We start from the raw sequence: 19,489 nt of genomic DNA on the forward strand, positions 1-19,489 counted from the left end.
TGTCTGTAGTGCATGGTCATTTAAATATTGCTAAACCAGGGGATTGATATTCTTATTATTTTGTGCTGTGGTTTCACACTGGTATACAGAATTAAAGCAAATGGGCCCCAAGAAAAAAAAATAAAAGAAGGTAGAAATAAAAAAGGCCATATCTCAATTTCCAAAGCTCTGCTATTAACCAAGGAGACTATATATACAGCTGTATGGTCAATCTATAGGGCCTCTATATACGCTCCTCTGTAAGGCTAAATGAAGAAAGCGTCAAACAGCAAATGTGTTTTCACAACATTTAATAATTTAGACTGATTGGCCACTTTTCCACATGTAATTTTAAAAAAGTGCTCCAAACACTTTATAGCACTCTGAATTTTCCTGAATGTCAATTACAGAGGTGAAAAGAAGCCAAAGAAGGAAAATTATTTTTCTGTACTTAAAGGGATTGTGCACCCCTGGTGAAATCTTCAATAGGCACTCGCCAAATCCTAATATTATGAAATGCACAGATGTTGCTTATTTAGATGTCGGTGCACATCGTAATATATAATATATATATTGTAATGCATGGACTTGCTGTGGCTCTCCTGGCCGTAGCTTGACAGCGTCATAGATATATGCTTGTATATATATATAGATCTATGACGCTGTCAAGCTACGGCCAGGAGAGCCACAGCAAGTCCATGCATTACAATATATATATTATATATATATATATATATATATAATCTGTCATGTTCTGGGCGGGAGACCCGTGGCCAGTCCATGCATTGCTGTCTAAAATCGAACTGATGTGTACAGGCTTCTTATTGAGCCCAAAGTATATGGCTTCACTTGCCAGTTCAAGCGATCGTCGCAATTTGTATAGTTGCGGTCATGTGCCTAATAGAATTCCAGCTGTATTTCTTAATAGAACTTTCAGTTGAAATACTATGTCCCAAGAATGACAAAAGTATTTTAGGAGTGACACCTTTATAGGCTAACCAGAACAATTATATTACCAAGCTTTCAGAGCATCAAGGCTCCTTCTTCAGGCTGAATTACATTTTTTGTAATTAAGCCTTAAGAAGGAGCCTTTGTGCTCTGAAAGCTTGCATATAAATTTTTCTGGCTAGCCTATAAAGGTATCACTCCTAAAAATTTACTTTTATCATTCTTGGGACATAGCCAGAAAAATCTATTGAAATACTAACACAGTACCACAATATTACCTTGTATTGCACATTAAAAAGAACTTTGCAAGACATGGCTGAGTCTCTAGTAGGAATGCAACTCCCATACTTGCAGTCACGTGACGACGTCTGATACCGGGAAATGGAGCTGAATCATGACTGTGTCTACATTACATATTGTAGGGAATTTGGCGAGCTACAGTGCTTGCCAAAGATTTCACCTGGGCTGGACGACCCCTTTAAAGTTCAAGAATACGTGTGCACTTTTTGCTGTTTACGGTTGTGAATTGTTGATAATCTCGTTTAACAACAAATATAACTTAATGCCAGTTTAAGATCGTTTCAACCTATAGAGCATGACTTGTATCATTTGCCTGGATAAACAGCAACATCATAATATATAACGTAAACCTCTCTACAAAAGCATATTTCATGTTTACATATTTAATATTGGAATGATTAGATAGGAGACAAATTCATACTACATTGCACATTATATAGGAGACATTCACCTATTGATATTCTTTTTCCAAAAAAAAGTATTTTTACAAATAATATTTACCTTTATATTTCTATAATTGTTACAATTGGTATTTGAGGCTACCTTTTACTTGACAACTAAAATGGAAAAATTAGCTGTCATAGCAGTTGAGTGGGAACCTGTCACCTCCAGAAATGCTATGTACCTGTATATAAACTGGTAACTCACAGGTAATCTTTAAAACATGCCTGGCGGTCTCACTGGAGCAGCGGCTAAAGGGGGGAGTTAAGTTATATTCTTCCTGCATTTGCTCGCTATTACTGTCTGCCGCTCAATATATTTTGCACATGCTATAATCCCGTTGATTGACAGTGTACCATGCTTATGCTGCAGAGCAAGCTTTCAATCAATCAATCAATCAGTAAGTATGCCAGGGAGTGCTCACCGTGCACACACTGCATAATGACCGGTGACCATAACCTCTGCCTGCACTGCCCTGATGACTGGAAGGGAGTGGCTGCAGTGAGAATAACATTTCATTTTCTCCATGGAGCTGCTGCTCCAGTAAGCCAGGCATGATTTATATGCAGTTTACCTGCAGATATTCACTAAATTTCCAGATAAATGGCATCTCTGGAGGTGGCAGGTTCCCTTTATAGAGAAGTTTTGATAATTTACCACTTACAATATATAAAGCACAGTAAACATTGTGTATTGTAAGCTGTTAGCTAAAGCTGGGTTCACACTAAACGACAGCGACAACGACGTCGCTGTTACGTCACCATTTTAGGTGACGTAACAGCGACCTTGTAAGTCGCTGTTATGATCGCTGCTTAGCTGTCAAACACAGCAGAAGCAGCGATCATAACGTCGCTTTGCTACATGTGCAGAGAGCAGGGAGTCGCGCTTAGCGCTGGCTCCTTGCTCTCCTACAGTACACATCGGGTTAATTAACCTGATGTGTGCTGCAGCTACATGTCACAGTGCAGAGAGCAGGGAGCCGCGCGCACTGCTTAGCGCTGGCTCCTTGCTCTCCTTGCTACAGTATACATCGGGTTAATTACCCAATGCATACTGCAGCCACATGTCACAGTGCAGGAGCCGGCACTGGCAGCAAGAGCGGCGGAGGCTGGTAACGAAGGTAAATATCGGGTAACCAGGGAAAGGTCTTCCCTTGGTTACCCGATGTTTACGCTGGTTACAGCTTACCGCAGCTGCCAGTGCCGGCTCCTGCTCCCTGCTTGCTTCATTTCGTCGCTCTCTCGCTGTCACACACAGCGATGTGTGTGTCACAGCGGGAGAGTGACGACCAAAAAATGAAGCTGGACATTCAGCAACGACCGGCGACCTCACAGCAGGGGCCAGGTCGTTGCTGGATGTCACACACAGCGACAGCGACGGGACGTCGCTGCAACGTCACAGAAAATGGGGACGTAGCAGCGACGTCGTTGTCGTTGTCGCTGTGTGTGACACCAGCTTTAGGGGCTGCGGCTGTATAGCAGTAACTATGAAGGTCATTGAATACAGCTTTAGGGAAGATCACTGCTAAATGGAAATAGATTCATCATTAACTGGGCAAACTACACTTAGATAACAAATGTTTATAGAGAATTAGATATGGCCTTTCATATAGCAATTGCAAGCAAGAAGAAAATTGCACAAAGAGAGAAAGTATGTAAATTTATTGTGACGTGCAAGGGATGATAAACTATTGTGTGTAGATATTGTACAACATACAAATGTAAATGTTCAGAAAAGTGGTTATATAAAAGTGAAAGTTATTTATTTATGTAGAAAATGTCTAGGAAGCGGGAGATCCTTTTTAATGAATATAAAAAAAAATAAAAAGTAGCTTTTTTTTGTTTTCAGGCATTATGTACAAAGCAATTAAATTAAAGGACCAAGTAAAATGTAATTGTCATTTGCATAAGTGCAATATCCTAGATTTATCCTTATTGCTCCATATATCCCATGTAGAATTGACAATCATACTCTGTATATCCTCATATGTTCGCTCTTTGTTAAGCTTTCTCAAAGCATTCTGCCTTTCCTGATTATGGGTTGTTGAATCTTTGCCACGTGGAAATGACATAACTGAAATATGTTTTGACTGCAATAATATAAGGTGGTGTATAAAAAGAAGGTTTGTTCTATGAGATTCCATCATGAAGGTTTTAGGAAAAGTAAAGTCCAGCTCATCATTACCTGTTAGATAATATGTGATTACCATGTTAGCTTGTATTCATTTTCCAAAAGCAATAGTCAAAAATCGGCTTCTACATAGGGTCGGGGCCAGCTCACCCTAAAATAGCTGTGTGTGTAAGTGACAATGCCTATTCTTTATCAGTTTAAAACTGCTATAGTTTTTTGTCTCTGTTGCTTCGGAAGGCCTAACCACAACCTTGTCTGTTTCTCCTATGAGAAGTTGTATCCATTGATTCAACATCTTAGTCTCAAATAACCAAAAAGAAATAAAAATTAAGTTTACAATGTTAGAAAAAAATACAATAAATGAAAACCAGAGGTTATCTTACCGTCCAGATTCCACAACTCTTTCACTGATAGCTGGCTGTTGTACACACCACTAGCATTGATGGAGTTAAATGCAATTTTTCTCCCATGTATAGGATCCTGCACTTTCTGAAGCCCGGACAGAAAGGTATTTTACCTTTGCTGCATTTCCTAGAAGTTCCTGTAGCCTTACATTTCTCTTGTTATCTCCAGGATTATAAGCTAGACTTTCGGTTTTCTATGTAATAATTTATTTATAAAGAGTTACTTGTTGGGTATAACAGTAACAGTTGGTGTGCAGATGTACAAGAGAGACTTTAACATGACTATGAACTCTTCCAAATGTCTGTCTGCTGCTCCCTGGTTTTCATTTTTTGTATTACTTTGGTGTGTGTACAAATACTATTTTGCTTGTATGTGTGTAAGTGTGTTGTTTTAGGCCTCTGTGCTTTCTGTGCAGTACCCATTGTACGTTACACAGATTAAAGATTTGGGAAGGCTTTTGGTTTGTATCAAATTACTTTTCTGCAATGACGATAAAAGAAAGAAAATTATATTTTATTTCTTTCAAAAGGAAAGTGATAGAGGTTCCTCAGTTAATATACACAAAGCTCAATTTCAATAACAAAAAAGTAAACTAAAAGTAAATATAAAAGCCAGTGCACCATAGCATGTCAGGAATTCCTCCAAGACAGTGAGGTTGGAAAAATGTGAATTCAGATAGAAGCATTATTTTTTTGCTTGACACCTTTATTTTTGTACCTTTTGCACATAAGTTTTATACTCTACAAATGAGCAATTCCAACATGTAAGCTCAGTTTGGTTCATCTCATATCGGTGTTGATAATTTCTGTTATCTATGGTGCTGTCATGTGGGACTATAGTGATAGTGGGAAAACAGGGCCCCTAAGCTGACCCTCAGACTAGGGGACCCCGTGCTATCCCTATTCTCAGAGCTACCCCTAATGGTGGTGCTGCCTGAGCCTCGTTCCTGGCCCTGCTCCTGACCTGTCCTGATCTTATACCTTCTCCCCCAGGGGGATTGGGGACAGGAGTGTGATTTAACTCACAAAAATAGGCAAACAGCGGAAATCAAAACTCCGTCACACAGAACGCACACACACAAAGGTATAAGACAACAAGAGATACAGAAGAAAACAAGACCATGGTGGAAACAATAAGACGACAGGTAAAATCCACAGCAACACCAATCACAGGCTATTCTCTCTCCAGCAAATCTGCGACCCCACAGCACACAGACCAACACAGAAGTAACTAGGGTCAGCGTGGGTGAAAGATCTACTCCAACCTACACTACAGATCAAAAGTTTAGGGTCACTTAGATATTTCCTTATTTTTTAAAGAAAATCACTTTTTTTTTTCAATGAAGCGAACATTAAATTAAACAGAAATACACTCTATACATTGTTAATGTGGTAAATGACTATTCTAGCTGCAAACGCCTGGTTTTGAATGTAATATCTACATAGGTGTATAGAGGCCCATTTCCAACAACCACCACTCCAGTGTTCTAATGGTACATTGTGTTTGCTAACTGTGTTAGGCCCTGTGCGCACGCTGTGGTTTTTGCCGCGGTTTTGCTGCATGAATTGCTGCAGAAAATGTTCAGAACCTTTCTGCAGTTATTCCCCAGCAAAACAATGCTAAACAAAAAATGGTGTGCGCACACTGCATTTTTTTCCCCTAGAGGTTTTGCTGCAGAATTTCTGCAGCAAAAAGCATGAGCATGTCACTTCTTTTCTGCAGGTTCCTGCGGTTTTTGCCATAAATTATGGTAAAAAAACGCAGGGAAAAACCGCGGCAAAAAAGCAGGTGCAGTTTTACCGCGTTTTTTGCCGCAGGTGCGGTATTCTGCCAGAGGGTGTGGATATTTCTTAAGAAAAGTCAATTTTCTAGTGCGCATATAGCCTTAGAAGTCTAATGGATGTTTAGAAATCCCTTGTGCACGTATGTTAGCACAGCTGAGAACAGTTTTGCTGATTAGAGAAGTTATAAAACTGACCTTCCTTTGAGCTAGTTGAAAATCTGGAACATTACATTTGTTGGTTCCATAAAACTCCTAAAATGGCCAGAAAAAGAAAACTTTCATTTGAAGCTCGAACGTCTATTCCTGTTCTTAGATATGAAGGATATTCTATGCAAGAAAGTGAAGATTTCCTACAACTGTGTGTACTACTCTCTTCAGAGGAGAGCACAAACAGGCTTTAACCAGAATAGAAAGAGAAGTGGGAGGCCCCAATGCACAACTGAGCAACAAGACAAGTACATTATCGTCTCTTTCTCTTTGAGAAATCGACGGCTCACAGGTCCTCAACTGGCAGCTTCTTTAAATAGTACCTGCAAAACGCCTGTGTCAATGTCTACAGTGAAGAGGCAATTCCGGGATGCTGGCCTTTAGGACAGAGTGGCAAAGAAAAAGCCATATCTGAGACTTGCTAATAAAAGGAAAAGATTAATATGGGCAAAAGAACACAGACATTGGACAGAGGAAGATTGGAAAAGTGTTATTGACAGACGATTCGAAGTTTGAGGTGTTTGGATCACACATTTGTGAGACTCAGAACTACTGAAAAGATGCTGGAAGAGTGCCTGAGGTCATCTTTCAAGCATGGTGGAGGTTATGTGATGGATTTGGGGTTGCTTTGGTGCCGGTAAAGTGGGAGATTTGTACAATGTAAAAGGGATTTTAAATAAAGAAGGCTATCGCTCCATTTTGCAACACCATGCCATATCCTGTGGACAGCGCTTGACTGGAGCCAATTTCATCCTACAATAGGACAATGACCCAAAGCACACCTCCAAATTATGCACAAACTATTTAGGGAACAAGCAGGCAACTGGGCTGGCCACTCCATTACAGATACCAGTCACCAGATCTCAACCCTATTGAGCTGTTGTGGGAGCAGCTTGACCGTATGATACGCAAAAAGTGTCCATCAAGCCAATCCCACTTGTGGGAGGGAGGAAGAATGGGGTGAAATATCTCCAGATTACCTCATCAAATTAACAGCTAGAATGCCAAAGGTCTGCAAAGCTGTAATTGCTGCAAATGAGCATTCTGTGACGAAAGGAAAGTTTTAAAGAGAAAATTATTATTTCAAGTAAAAAAATCATTATTTCTAACATAGTCAATGTCTGGACTATATTTCTATTCATTATGCAACTCATTTGATAAATAAAAGTATGATTTTTTCTTGGAAAAGACAAAATTGTCTGGGTGACCCCAAACTTTTGAACTTTTGTAGTGTAAGTATGAGAGCAGCAGATGTGATAGGCTTCCTTACAAGTGATCCCAGAACCCTAATAAGCAGGCTAGCAGAGTTTAATTCTTGCTAGCCTATGAATGAACACACAGCTGTTTAACACCCGAGTCTACCTGTGTAGATCAGAAACACCAGAGAAACTATCGAGCGGAGTGTCAGAATCTGCAATGTGAACAGCGTCTGATGCCACCATGAAAGTTGGAGTTTTGTGTAAAACTGTGTGACAGGTTCTCAATAAAACTAACTGACATAACTATGCTTGGAATTATAGAGCACTGTATGATATTACCTTATATTTTCCTATCCCTATTACAATACAGATTGCATCACATGCCAGTTATACAGTGCCTTCCTTATATTTTCCTATCCCTATTACAATACAGATTGCATCACATGCCAGTTACACAGTGCCTTGCGAAAGTATTCGGCCCCCTTGAATTTTTCAACCGTTCCCCACATTTAAGGCTTCAAACAAAGATAAAAAAATGTAATGTTATGGTGAAGAATCAACAACAAGTGGGACACAATTGTGAAGTTCAACGAAATTTATTGCTTATTCTATACTTTTTTAAAAAATAAATAACTGAAAAGTGGGGCATGCAATATTATTCGTCCCCTTTAAGTTAATACTATGTAGCGCCACCTTTTGCTGCGATTACAGCTGCAGGTTGCTTGGGGTATGTCTCTATCAGTTTTGCACATCGAGAGACTGAAATTCTTGCCCATTCTTCCTTTGCAAACAGCTGGAGCTGAGTGAGGTTGGATGGAGAGCGTTTGTGAACAGCAGTTTTCAGCTCTTTCCACAGATTCTCGATTGGATTCAGGTCTGGACTTTGACTTGGCCATTCTAAAGGCTACTTTACACACTGCGATATTGGTCCCGATATCGCTAGTGTGGGTACCCGCCCCCATCTGTTATGCGACACGGGCAAATCGCTGCCCGTGCCGCACAACATCGCCCAGAGCCGTCACACATACTTACCTGTCCGGCGACGTCGCTGTGACCGGCGAACCGCCTCCTTTCTAAGGGGGCGGTCCATGCGGCGTCACAGCGACGTCACTGAAGCGTCACTGAACCGCCGCCCAATAGCAGCGGATTGCAGTGTGTACATCGCCCAGGCCAAAAGCTAATGCTCTACCAGGATACAGCTAAACCCCCACTAATGTGGAAGCATCACAGGTGCAGATGAAGCAGATCACACACACACACCTCCATGGAATGGAGGGGAGGCGAATGCTAGATGATAAAACTGCACACTGGTGACATGCATAGAGCGCTGTTCACATGCAGATGGCACAGACACAAACACGCAGCCTATTAGGTGACGCCCTTCTATTAGATCAGGCGGGCTGTCAAGCCGTACCCCACTGTGTATCATGCACGGACAGACACTCTACAATGCAAGGCCCAACAGAAAGGGGCCTGGCTGTATCCTGTACAAACAAAAAAATATGAGGTTTTTGTTGGTATTTATGGCCATAAAACGTAAGCCTACACCCTCGTCACGGGACCTCATGTCTGTAGGTCCCTACACTAAATATAAAAATAGCAACAAAAAGAGGACAATGTCCTCCAAAAATCAAGTATTACTCACAGCAAGTTGGGCTGCAGTGTGTACATCGCCCAGGCCAAAAGCTAATGCTCTACCAGGATACAGCTAAACCCCCACTAATGTGGAAGCATCACAGGTGCAGATGAAGCAGATCACACACACACCTCCATGGAATGGAGGGGAGGCGAATGCTAGATGATAAAACTGCACACTGGTGACTTGCATAGAGCGCTGTTCACATGCAGATGGCACAGACACAAACCCGCAGCCTATTAGGTGATGTCCTTCTATTAGATCAGGCGGGCTGCCAAGCCGTACCCCACTGTGTATCATGCACGGACAGACACTACGATGCAAGGCCCAACTGTGCCATCTGCATGTGAACAGCGCTCTATGCAAGTCACCAGTGTGCAGTTTTATCATCTAGCATTCGCCTCCATTCCATGGAGGTGTGTGTGTGATCTGCTTCATCTGCACCTGTGATGCTTCCACATTAGTGGGGGTTTAGCTGTATCCTGGTAGAGCATTAGCTTTTGGCCTGGGCGATGTACACACTGCAGCCCAACTTGCTGTGAGTAATACTTGATTTTTGGAGGACATTGTCCTCTTTTTGTTGCTATTTTTATACCAATAGCAGCGGAGGGGCGGAGATGAGCGGGACGTAACATCCCGCCCACCTCCTTCCTTCTGCATAACAGCCGGGAGGCAGGTAAGGGGAGCTTCCTCGTTCCTGTGGTGTCACACGGAGCGATGTGTGCTGCCGCAGGAATGAGGAACAACTTCGTTACTGCTGCAGTAACAATTTTTGAGAATGGACCCCCATGTCGCCGATTAGCGATTTTGCACGTTTTTGCAACGATGAAAAATTGCTCATCGGTGTCACACGCAACGGCATCGCTAATGCGACCGGATGTGCGTCACGAATTCCGTGACCCCAACGACTTAGTATTAGCGATGTCGTAGTGTGTAAAGCCCCCTTAACACCTGGATACGTTTATTTGGGAACCATTTCATTGTAGATTTTGCTTTATGTTTGGGATCATTGTCTTGTTGGAAGACAAATCTCCGTCGCAAACATCTTGTTGGGCATTGTGCCCAAATAGTTAAATTTTGGTTTCATCTGACCAGAGTACCTTCTTCCACATGTTTGGTGTATCTCCCAGGTGGCTTGTGGCAAACTTCTAACAGCACTTTTTATGGATATTTTTGAGAAATGGCTTTCTCCTTGCCACTCTTCCATAAAGGCCAGATTTGTGCAGTGTACTGATTGTTGTCCTATGGCTAGACTCTCCCACCTCAGCTGTAGATCTCTGCAGTTCATCCAGAGTGATCATGGACCTCTTGGCTGCATCTCTGATCAGTCTTCTCCTTGTTTGAGATATAAGTTTGGATGGACGTCCGGGTCTTGGTAGATTTGCAGTGGTATGATACTCCTTCCATTTCAATATGGTCGCTTGCACAGTGCTCCTTGGGATGTTTAAAGTTTTGGAAATCTTTTTGTAACGAAATATGGCTTTAAACTTCTCCAGAACAGTATCACTGACCTGCCTGTTGTGTTTCTTGGTCTTCATGATGCTATCTGCGCTTTAAACGGAACACTGAGACTAAGGATTACTTCTCACATAGCGAGATCGCTAGCGAGATCGCTGCTGAGTCGCGGTTTTTGTGACGCACCAGTGACCACATTAGCGATCTCGCTGTGTGTGACACTGAGCAGCGATCTGGCCCCTGCTGTTGCTCGTTACACACAGTGCTGGTTCATTTTTTGGACGTTGCTCTCCCGCTGTGAAGCACACATCGCTGTGTTTGACAGTGAGAGAGCAACGATCTGAATGTGTAGGGAGCAGGAGCCAGCGTCTGGCAGCCTGTGGTAAGCTGTAATTAAGGTAAATATTGGGTAACCAAGCGAAGCGCTTTCCTTGGTTATCCGATATTTACCTTGGTTACTAGCGTCCGCCGCCCTCAGGCTGCCAGTGCCGGCTCCCTGCACACGTAGCCGGAGTACACATCGGGTAAATAAGCAAAGCGGTTTGCTTATTAACCCGATGTATACTCTGGCTACGAGTGCAGGGAGCCAGCGCTAAGCGGTGTGCACTGGTAACCAAGGTAAATATCGCGCTTGGTTACCCGATATTTACCTTAGTTACCAAGCGCAGCATCGCTTCCACGCGTCGCTGGTGAGATCTGCCTGATTGACAGCTCACCAGCGACCATGTAGCGACGCACCAGCGATCCTGACCAGGTCAGATCGCCGGTGGGATCGCTGGAGCGTCGATAAAGTGTGACGGTACCCTAACACAGAGCAGGTGCATTTATATGGAGATTAGATTACACACAGGTGGCTTATATTCATCATCAGTCAATTAGGACAACATTGGATCATTCAGAGATCCTCAATGAACTTCTGGAGTGTGCTTGCTGCACTAAAAGTAAAGGGGACGAATAATATTGCACGCCCCAATTTTCAGTTATTTTTTACAAAAGTATAAAATAAGCAATAAATTTCGTTCAACTTCACAATTGTGTCCCACTTGTTGATTTTTCACCATAACATTAAAAATTTTATCTTTATGTTTGAAGACTGAAATGTGGGAAAAGGTTGAAAAATTCAAGGGAGATTAATACTTTCGCAAGGCACTGTATTTTAGACTCTGAGGGGGTGACCAACTCGACATATTCCAGGGAAGAGAATTGTAGTATTCTTTGTTAGCTATTCACATTACAGTGCTGTACAAATAAATTGGGACAAAGCAAAAAACACATTTTTGAATATTTAATAATAAAATGTTATAATGCACTGTTAGATACCAATTTTAGTAAGAAATATGTAATGTCTATCCATGTAACACAAGGGTGGCTCAAGTGTGCCACTGTAAGTACTGTTGCCTATTTGTTTAACCAACCTATGTGTTAATGTCACTAACCAATTAAAAATGGAAAAGTAAGATGCTAATCTGCTGTTTACAGGAATAATTTATAAGTTCAATTTCTGCCTACGCTACTAGTATCATATATGATGTATAAAACACATTTTACTTATTGTGTTTATCAAGCACTTGGTAGGAGAATGGTTAGGAGTTTTATGCTCCACCTGGCACAAACAATAACTGATAAAGGAGGTAAGAGAATGAGAAATAAAAGAATTGTGATAATTTAGAAACAATAGGCAAACATACAGTGTTATTGTACCTACACATTAAACTTATTTCCAATGACTGTTGAGCTACAGGCATAAATTTTGGCAAGTAGTCCTAGTACACCATCACCAGTCTATGACTCCCCACACAAACATGTTACAAATGGCCCAGTATTTTCAACAAATTTTGTATAAATCAATAGTACAGTCGATAAGAAACTTTGTAATTTATCTTATCAGAGAAATCAACTTCCTTCCCCAATTATCAGACAAGTTGTACCAGTCTTCTGAAGTCACTATCCACTGTACAAAAGCAGCTTGAGTCCGTCTTGCTCAAAGGACATAACTGCAGGTGTAATGTGATACAACACCTTCTCTATGGAGACAAGAGGAGGAGTGAGCAGAAGGAAACCGAGGAAGAAAAAAAAAACATTGTGCAGAGTTCTGTAAAAAGTGTTTTACTGCACATCAGAGGTTGATTCAGATCAACACAGCTCAGCTCTGCTGTATAATGACCTCAATATTGGTGCAGCTTTTTCTCCGTGAGCTAAAAAGGGAATGAAGAGCAGGTGTTATCCTCTCTGTGCTGTCTATGGGTGAAATCACTTCAATTTGTTCCTTAAAATGAAAGGTCTGACTGCAATTCAACCACTAGACTGTTGAGGTCTTATTAAGGGAAAAAAAAGAGGGCAAAGACCAGCAAGATGCAAGGAGAGATTAAGGAGAGAGGAGGAAAAACAAAGAAGAAAGGATTGGTATCAATACCAGTAAGAATTTTAGATTACACAACATGTGTTGAAAACAAGTATAAAGAGACTCAGCGACTCTCTAAAGTGTGTCCAAGGGTAACAGATATTAAAGGGTTATTCCCAAAATTGCATTATTTGCTTTGTAATGTATAGTAAATGCATACTTATTGTTAATTGAAGTAGTAAAGTCAGTAATCGTGCCACTTGTGGATGGATGTGGGTACACTGTATGAAGAGGGAGTATTCCCAATTGTAATGTAAAAAATATACATTTATTAAAATATCTCAAAGTTGCATGGCATTTCGGCTATTACAGCCTTCCTCAGGTACATAAAAATATCCTTATATCTTTGATATCGCTATTTGTATGTACCTGAGGTAGGCTGTAATAACCAGAACGCGTTGTACTTTTTGATATTTTAATAAATCTATATTTATTTTTTACATTTCGGTCGGGAATGCTCACTCTTCATACCGTGTACCCACGTCCATCCATAAGTGGCATAATTACCAAATTTACTACTTCGTTTGTCCTCTGTTTGGAGTCCCCTGGAGGGTTCCTATTCAGCATGTCGGATCAGCTGCCATTTGTCAACTTGGGCCTTCGACATATCTTTTCTTCATGATTAATTTGTCTACCGAAAGGAAATACCCCTTGTTGGTACAATATTGCTACACTCAGACAGCCTATTTATTCCCTTCCTTCCTTCTTAGGAGGTCTTTCCAGTATTATTCTTCTTATATTTAATATACAGAATAAGCCCAAGATATAGTTTCTCTCTTGTATGTTTTTTTTTTTGTTTGTTTTTTCAGTTCTGCTGCTCTGTGCATCCACATGTCCATAAGAGGATGGCCGTCAGATTCTTATCTGCTAAAACTATATTTCCAAGCAGCAATTCTGTGTTGAAGACACTGCCTAACCTCTACTGTGCTTGCGCTTCTTACTAGCCCGACCTAAGTTAGCATGAAGACTTCGCCTTATGCATTTGTGCACTCTCTGCTCCTGCAGTTACCTGCCTGATTTTATCTTCTGCCATCTACATCAGTATAGCTACCGTACCTGTGTGGTTTCACATCATTAGCTGGTTCTAACAGAGTTCAACTCTCCTGCAGTTCTCCTCAATGGTAGTAGAGTTGTGTCAGCAATAGCGGACAGATCAGTTTTGTGAAACTGAAAATGCAGCTCTAATGAGAATCTTCTGTTATATGCATCAATAGAGCAGCATATGCTGTTTCCTCTACACCAGGGGTGGGCAATTAATTTTCCCATGGGGCCGCATGAGAAATTGGGATTGGTTTAGAGGGCCGGACTAATATAATTACCTCAGTTCTACCCAATATACTACACCTGTATTATACTACACTCCCTCCATATACCTGTAATATACTACACCCCCATATACACCTGTATTATACTACACCACTATATAATACACCTCCGATATACTACATCATTACACCCCTATATACTACACCTGTAATATACTACACCTCCATATAGCACATCTGTAATATACTACACCTCCATATAGTACACCTGTAATATACTACACCTCCATATAGTACACCTGTAATATACTACACCTCCATATAGCACACCTGTAATATACTAGATCACTACACCCCTATATAGTACACCTGTAATATACTACACCTCCATATAGTACACCTGTAATATACTACACCTCCATATAGTACACCTGTAATATACTACACCTCCATATAGCACACCTGTAATATACTACACCTCCATATAGTACACCTGTAATATACTACACCTCCATATAGTACACCTGTAATATACTACACCTCCATATAGTACACCTGTAATATACTACACCTCCATAGAGCACACCTGTAATATACTACACCTCCATATAGCACACCTGTAATATACTACACCTCCATAAAGCACAACTGTAATATACTACACCTCCATAGAGCACACCTGTAATATACACCTCCATATAGCACACCTGTAATATACTACACCTCCATAGAGCACACCTGTAATATACTACACCTCCATATAGCACACCTGTAATATACTACACCTCCATAGAGCACACATGTAATATACTACACCCCCATATAGTACACCTGTAATATACTACACCCCATATAATACACCTGTAATATACTACATCACTATACCCCCATATACTACACCACTATATACACCTCCATATAGCACACCTGTAATATACTACACCCCCATATGTCACACACCCTGCTCCCCATACAGTCTGCACCCCCATATCTCACACACTACACCCCCATATGTCACACACCCTGCCCACATATCTCACCCTGCCTGTACCCCAACTTACCCCTCTCAAACACTCTGCACCCCTTCACATCCTTCTGTCAGTCTGCAGCCCTCATATGCCACTCACCCTGCAACTCCATCTTCCCACATATGCCACTCACCCTGCAACTCCATCTTCCCACATATGCCACTCACCCTGCAGCTCCATCTTCCCACATATGCCACTCACCCTGAAACTCCATCTTCCCACATATGCCACTCACCCTGCAACTCCATCTTCCCACATATGCCACTCACCCTGCAACTCCATCTTCCCACATATGCCACTCACCCTGCAACTCCATCTTCCCTCATATGCCACTCACCCTGCAGCTCCATCTTCCCACATATGCCACTCACCCTGAAACTCCATCTTCCCACATATGCCACTCACCCTGCAACTCCATCTTCCCACATATGCCACTCACCCTGCAACTCCATCTTCCCTCATATGCCACTCACCCTGCAACTCCATCTTCCCACATATGCCACTCACCCTGCAACTCCATCTTCCCTCATATGCCACTCATCCTGCAACTCCATCTTCCCACATATGCCACTCACCCTGCAACTCCATCTTCCCACATAGGCCACTCACCCTGCAACTCAATCTTCCCTCATATGCCACTCACCCTGCAACTCCATCTTCCCTCATATGCCACTCACCCTGCAACTCCATCTTCCCTCATATGCCACTCACCCTGCAACTCCATCTTCCCTCATATACCACTCACCCTGCAACTCCATCTTCCCTCATATACCACTCACCCTGCAACTCCATCTTCCCTCATATGCCACTCACCCTGCAACTCCATCTTCCCACATATACCACTCACCCTGCAACTCCATCTTCCCTCATATGCACTCACCCTGCAACTCCATCTTCCCACATATGCCACTCACCCTGCAACTCCATCTTCCCACATATGCCACTCACCCTGCAACTCCATCTTCCCTCATATGCCACTCACCCTGCAACTCCATCTTCCCACATATGCCACTCACCCTGCAACTCCATCTTCCCTCATATGCCACTCACCCTGCAACTACATCTTCCCTCATATGCCACTCACCCTGCAACTCCATCTTCCCACATATGCCACTCACCCTGCAACTCCATCTTCCTTCATATGCCACTCACCCTGCAACTCCATCTTCCCACATATGCCACTCACCCTGCAACTCCATCTTCCCTCATATGCCACTCACCCTGCAACTCCATCTTCCCTCATATGCCACTCACCCTGCAACTCCATCTTCCCACATATACCACTCACCCTGCAACTCCATCTTCCCACATATGCCACTCACCCTGCAACTCCATCTTCCCACATATGCCACTCACTCTGCAACTCCATCTTCCCTCATATGCCACTCACCCTGCAACTCCATCTTCCCTCATATGCCACTCACCCTGCAGCCCCCTCCCCCTCATGTCCCCTCTTATTACCAGTCATCATGTGTCCATATCTCCTTCAGGATTCAGTATCTTTGCTTACTGCCCGGCATCCCGTGTCTCCTCCCACACAGTCACATGGGCGTGACATCATCGCAGGTCCTGCAAGATGAATTATTCTGTCTGCTGTGCTGCTTCTTCTCCTGCCGGCTGGGCGGGAACTTTTGAAATGACACACGCAGCGCAGTACTGACAACGTCAGAGCGCGCGCGTGTGTCACTGACAATTAGTGCCAGCAGGGAACAGAGGAAAGACTCCTGCGTTCCGCTGCCTGCACTGACTGTGCGGCGGACCTGCACAGGATCTCTCCCTGCTCGGCACGCTGCAGACCGGCTCCACTGCACCGGCTGAAGACGGGCGGGCCGGTCACAGAGAGCAGGCGGGCCGGATGTGGCCCGCGGGCCGCCCCTTGCCCAGGTCTGCTCTACACTAATCTCTCCAAGCTCCATTTTAGATACATCCCAGCGCACAGCTATGCTGACATAAAGCTAGCTGAGAGAGACTGCACTGGGCAAGATCAACCAAGAGCGCTGGAACTACCATACTACAGGATGGTTCTAATGGCAGTTGGTGGGTAAATAGAGCCAGGAGGATCATCGTTAGCGGGATATTTCCAAAATAAGGTACACTTATAAATGTGTTATTTTGGCACAAATAGAAAAATGTGTCTACCACATTATGATTTTGGGAATAATCCTTTAAAGAAAGTCAAGTTATTGTCGCTGTCTACTGCTTCTAAGCTTTTCTACTCTCATTTCATGGAGTATTTTCACACACTGAACAAGAGGTGGGTGTTTGATATGTCTAGAATCTTGATATATAGAGTCTCATGGCTTATAAGAAGAGTTGAGTGCGGTTCGTGGTTCTCCAGTTCGCGGTTCGAGTGATTTCGGGGGCTGTTCTAGATCGAACTAGAACTCGAGCTTTTTGCTAAAGCTCGATAGTTCTAGTTACGTTCGAGAACGGTTCTAGCAGCAAAAAGCCAAGCTAATTACTAGCTGGCTTTCCGCTGTAATAGTGTAAGTCACTCTGTGACACACACTATTATGAAATTTCAGCGTATAGTGTGCGGGAACAGCGCATTCAGATCACTGCTGCTGGGATAATGGCGATCGCCATTTTTTTTTCCTTGTCTTCCTTCCCTAAGCGCGCGCGTGTAGTGGGGCGGGCCAGCATGTCAGCCAATCCCAGACACACACACAGCTAAGTGGACTTTTAGCCAGAGAAGCAACAGCATGTGTGATAGGATGTCCATGTCACATGTCCCTGCATTATAAAAACGGGCCCGTTCAGACGCCATTATCTGCCTTCTGCGTCTGGGTGTCAGTCACCGCTGGCGTAGCTCCTGTCTCCGATACTGCTGTGTACGCTCTACACACAGCGCTATACAGAATAGGGATAGAAGTTTCTATTAGCCCTTGTAAGGGCTAATTCCAGCAGGCTCAGCGCCATAGGTGACAGTCAGGTCCGTGGAAACAGATTTTAACAGCTACAGAAGATACCACCGTCTGTGTAGCTAAGCTCAGGGATTTCCTCACTGCATTTCCCCATTAGGAGGGATAGAAAGTGAGGCTTCCTTTCCTGTACACTGACCCACAACCCTGCCACTGTACCCTCCTGCCCTTTGCACACTCAAGCTCATTGTTACTAAGTCATTATACTAGCAAACACTGAGTAAACTTAGTGGCATCCTAAAAGTGGCTGTTGGACTTCCATTAGTGTCCCACTAGTGCAAATCTATTTGCAGCACCTCTGCATTGCACACTGAAACTCATTGTTACTAAGCCATTATACTAGCAAACACTGAGTAAACTTAGTGGCATCCTAAAAGTGGCTGTTGGACTTCCATTAGTGTCCCACTAGTGCAAATCTATTTGCAGCACTTCTGCATTGCACACTGAAACTCATTGTTACTAAGCCATTCTAATAGCAAACTATACTGCCAGTTTAAGGGCTGTAGTTGCATTGTCAGGGATAGTTATTGTTGTTTATTCTGCTGTTAATAAAGATAGACCACCGCTGCAATCTACACCACCTCTCAATTTTTACTACCATATTTTAAGTGCCCAATCTTGTCGCAATCAAAATGAGTGGCAAAATGACAGATGCTGGTGGAAAGGGGAAGAGGCGTGTTGGAAAAGGAAAAAAGGGTTTGTCCGTGGGGAAGGTGGCAAAGCTCCATTAACATCTGCTGAAGATAGACCATCTTCCAGCAAAAGTAAGATGTCTACTACTTACCGTGGACAATCCGATGTGCTCCCTTTTTTACGGACACGAACAACTGGAACAAAGGTAGATGATGGCCAAAATAAGAAAATGCTTGAATGGCTCTCAAGTGGTCCAAGTGCCCTCTCCGCCACCTCAACTACCGCATCCAAAAAAACACCAGTCCTCTGAGTTGTCATCCCAATCACACTTGCTTTCTCCCAGCTCTGAAGTCTCCATTCGCCCTGCACAGTATGGTGGAACTGAGATGGCTGAGTCTGCCGAGCTGTTCAGTCACACTATAGCCTGGGAATCAGAGGTGTGCTCCCAAGCTACAGTGAGTACAGACCAGGAAATGGTCTGCAGTGATGCCCAGAACCTTTGTGACTCTGATTCAGGCCGTGAGGACCAAGTTTCTGAGCATAATGTTGACCCTTATTCACAAACTGTAACACCTGTTGTTATAGACAATGAGGAACATACTGATGACAATGAGACGCAGATACCAGATTGGGATGACAACATAAATATTTGGTCAGGGCAAGAAGAGGCTCGGTCTGAGGGTGAGGGGAGTGCAAACATAACAATTGATGAGGAAGTTCTAGATCCCACCTACTGTCAACCCACAGTCAGGCACTCG

Source organism: Anomaloglossus baeobatrachus, chromosome 1, assembly GCF_048569485.1.
Source record: "Anomaloglossus baeobatrachus isolate aAnoBae1 chromosome 1, aAnoBae1.hap1, whole genome shotgun sequence".
In the NCBI taxonomy this organism is placed as follows: Eukaryota; Metazoa; Chordata; class Amphibia; order Anura; family Aromobatidae; genus Anomaloglossus; species Anomaloglossus baeobatrachus.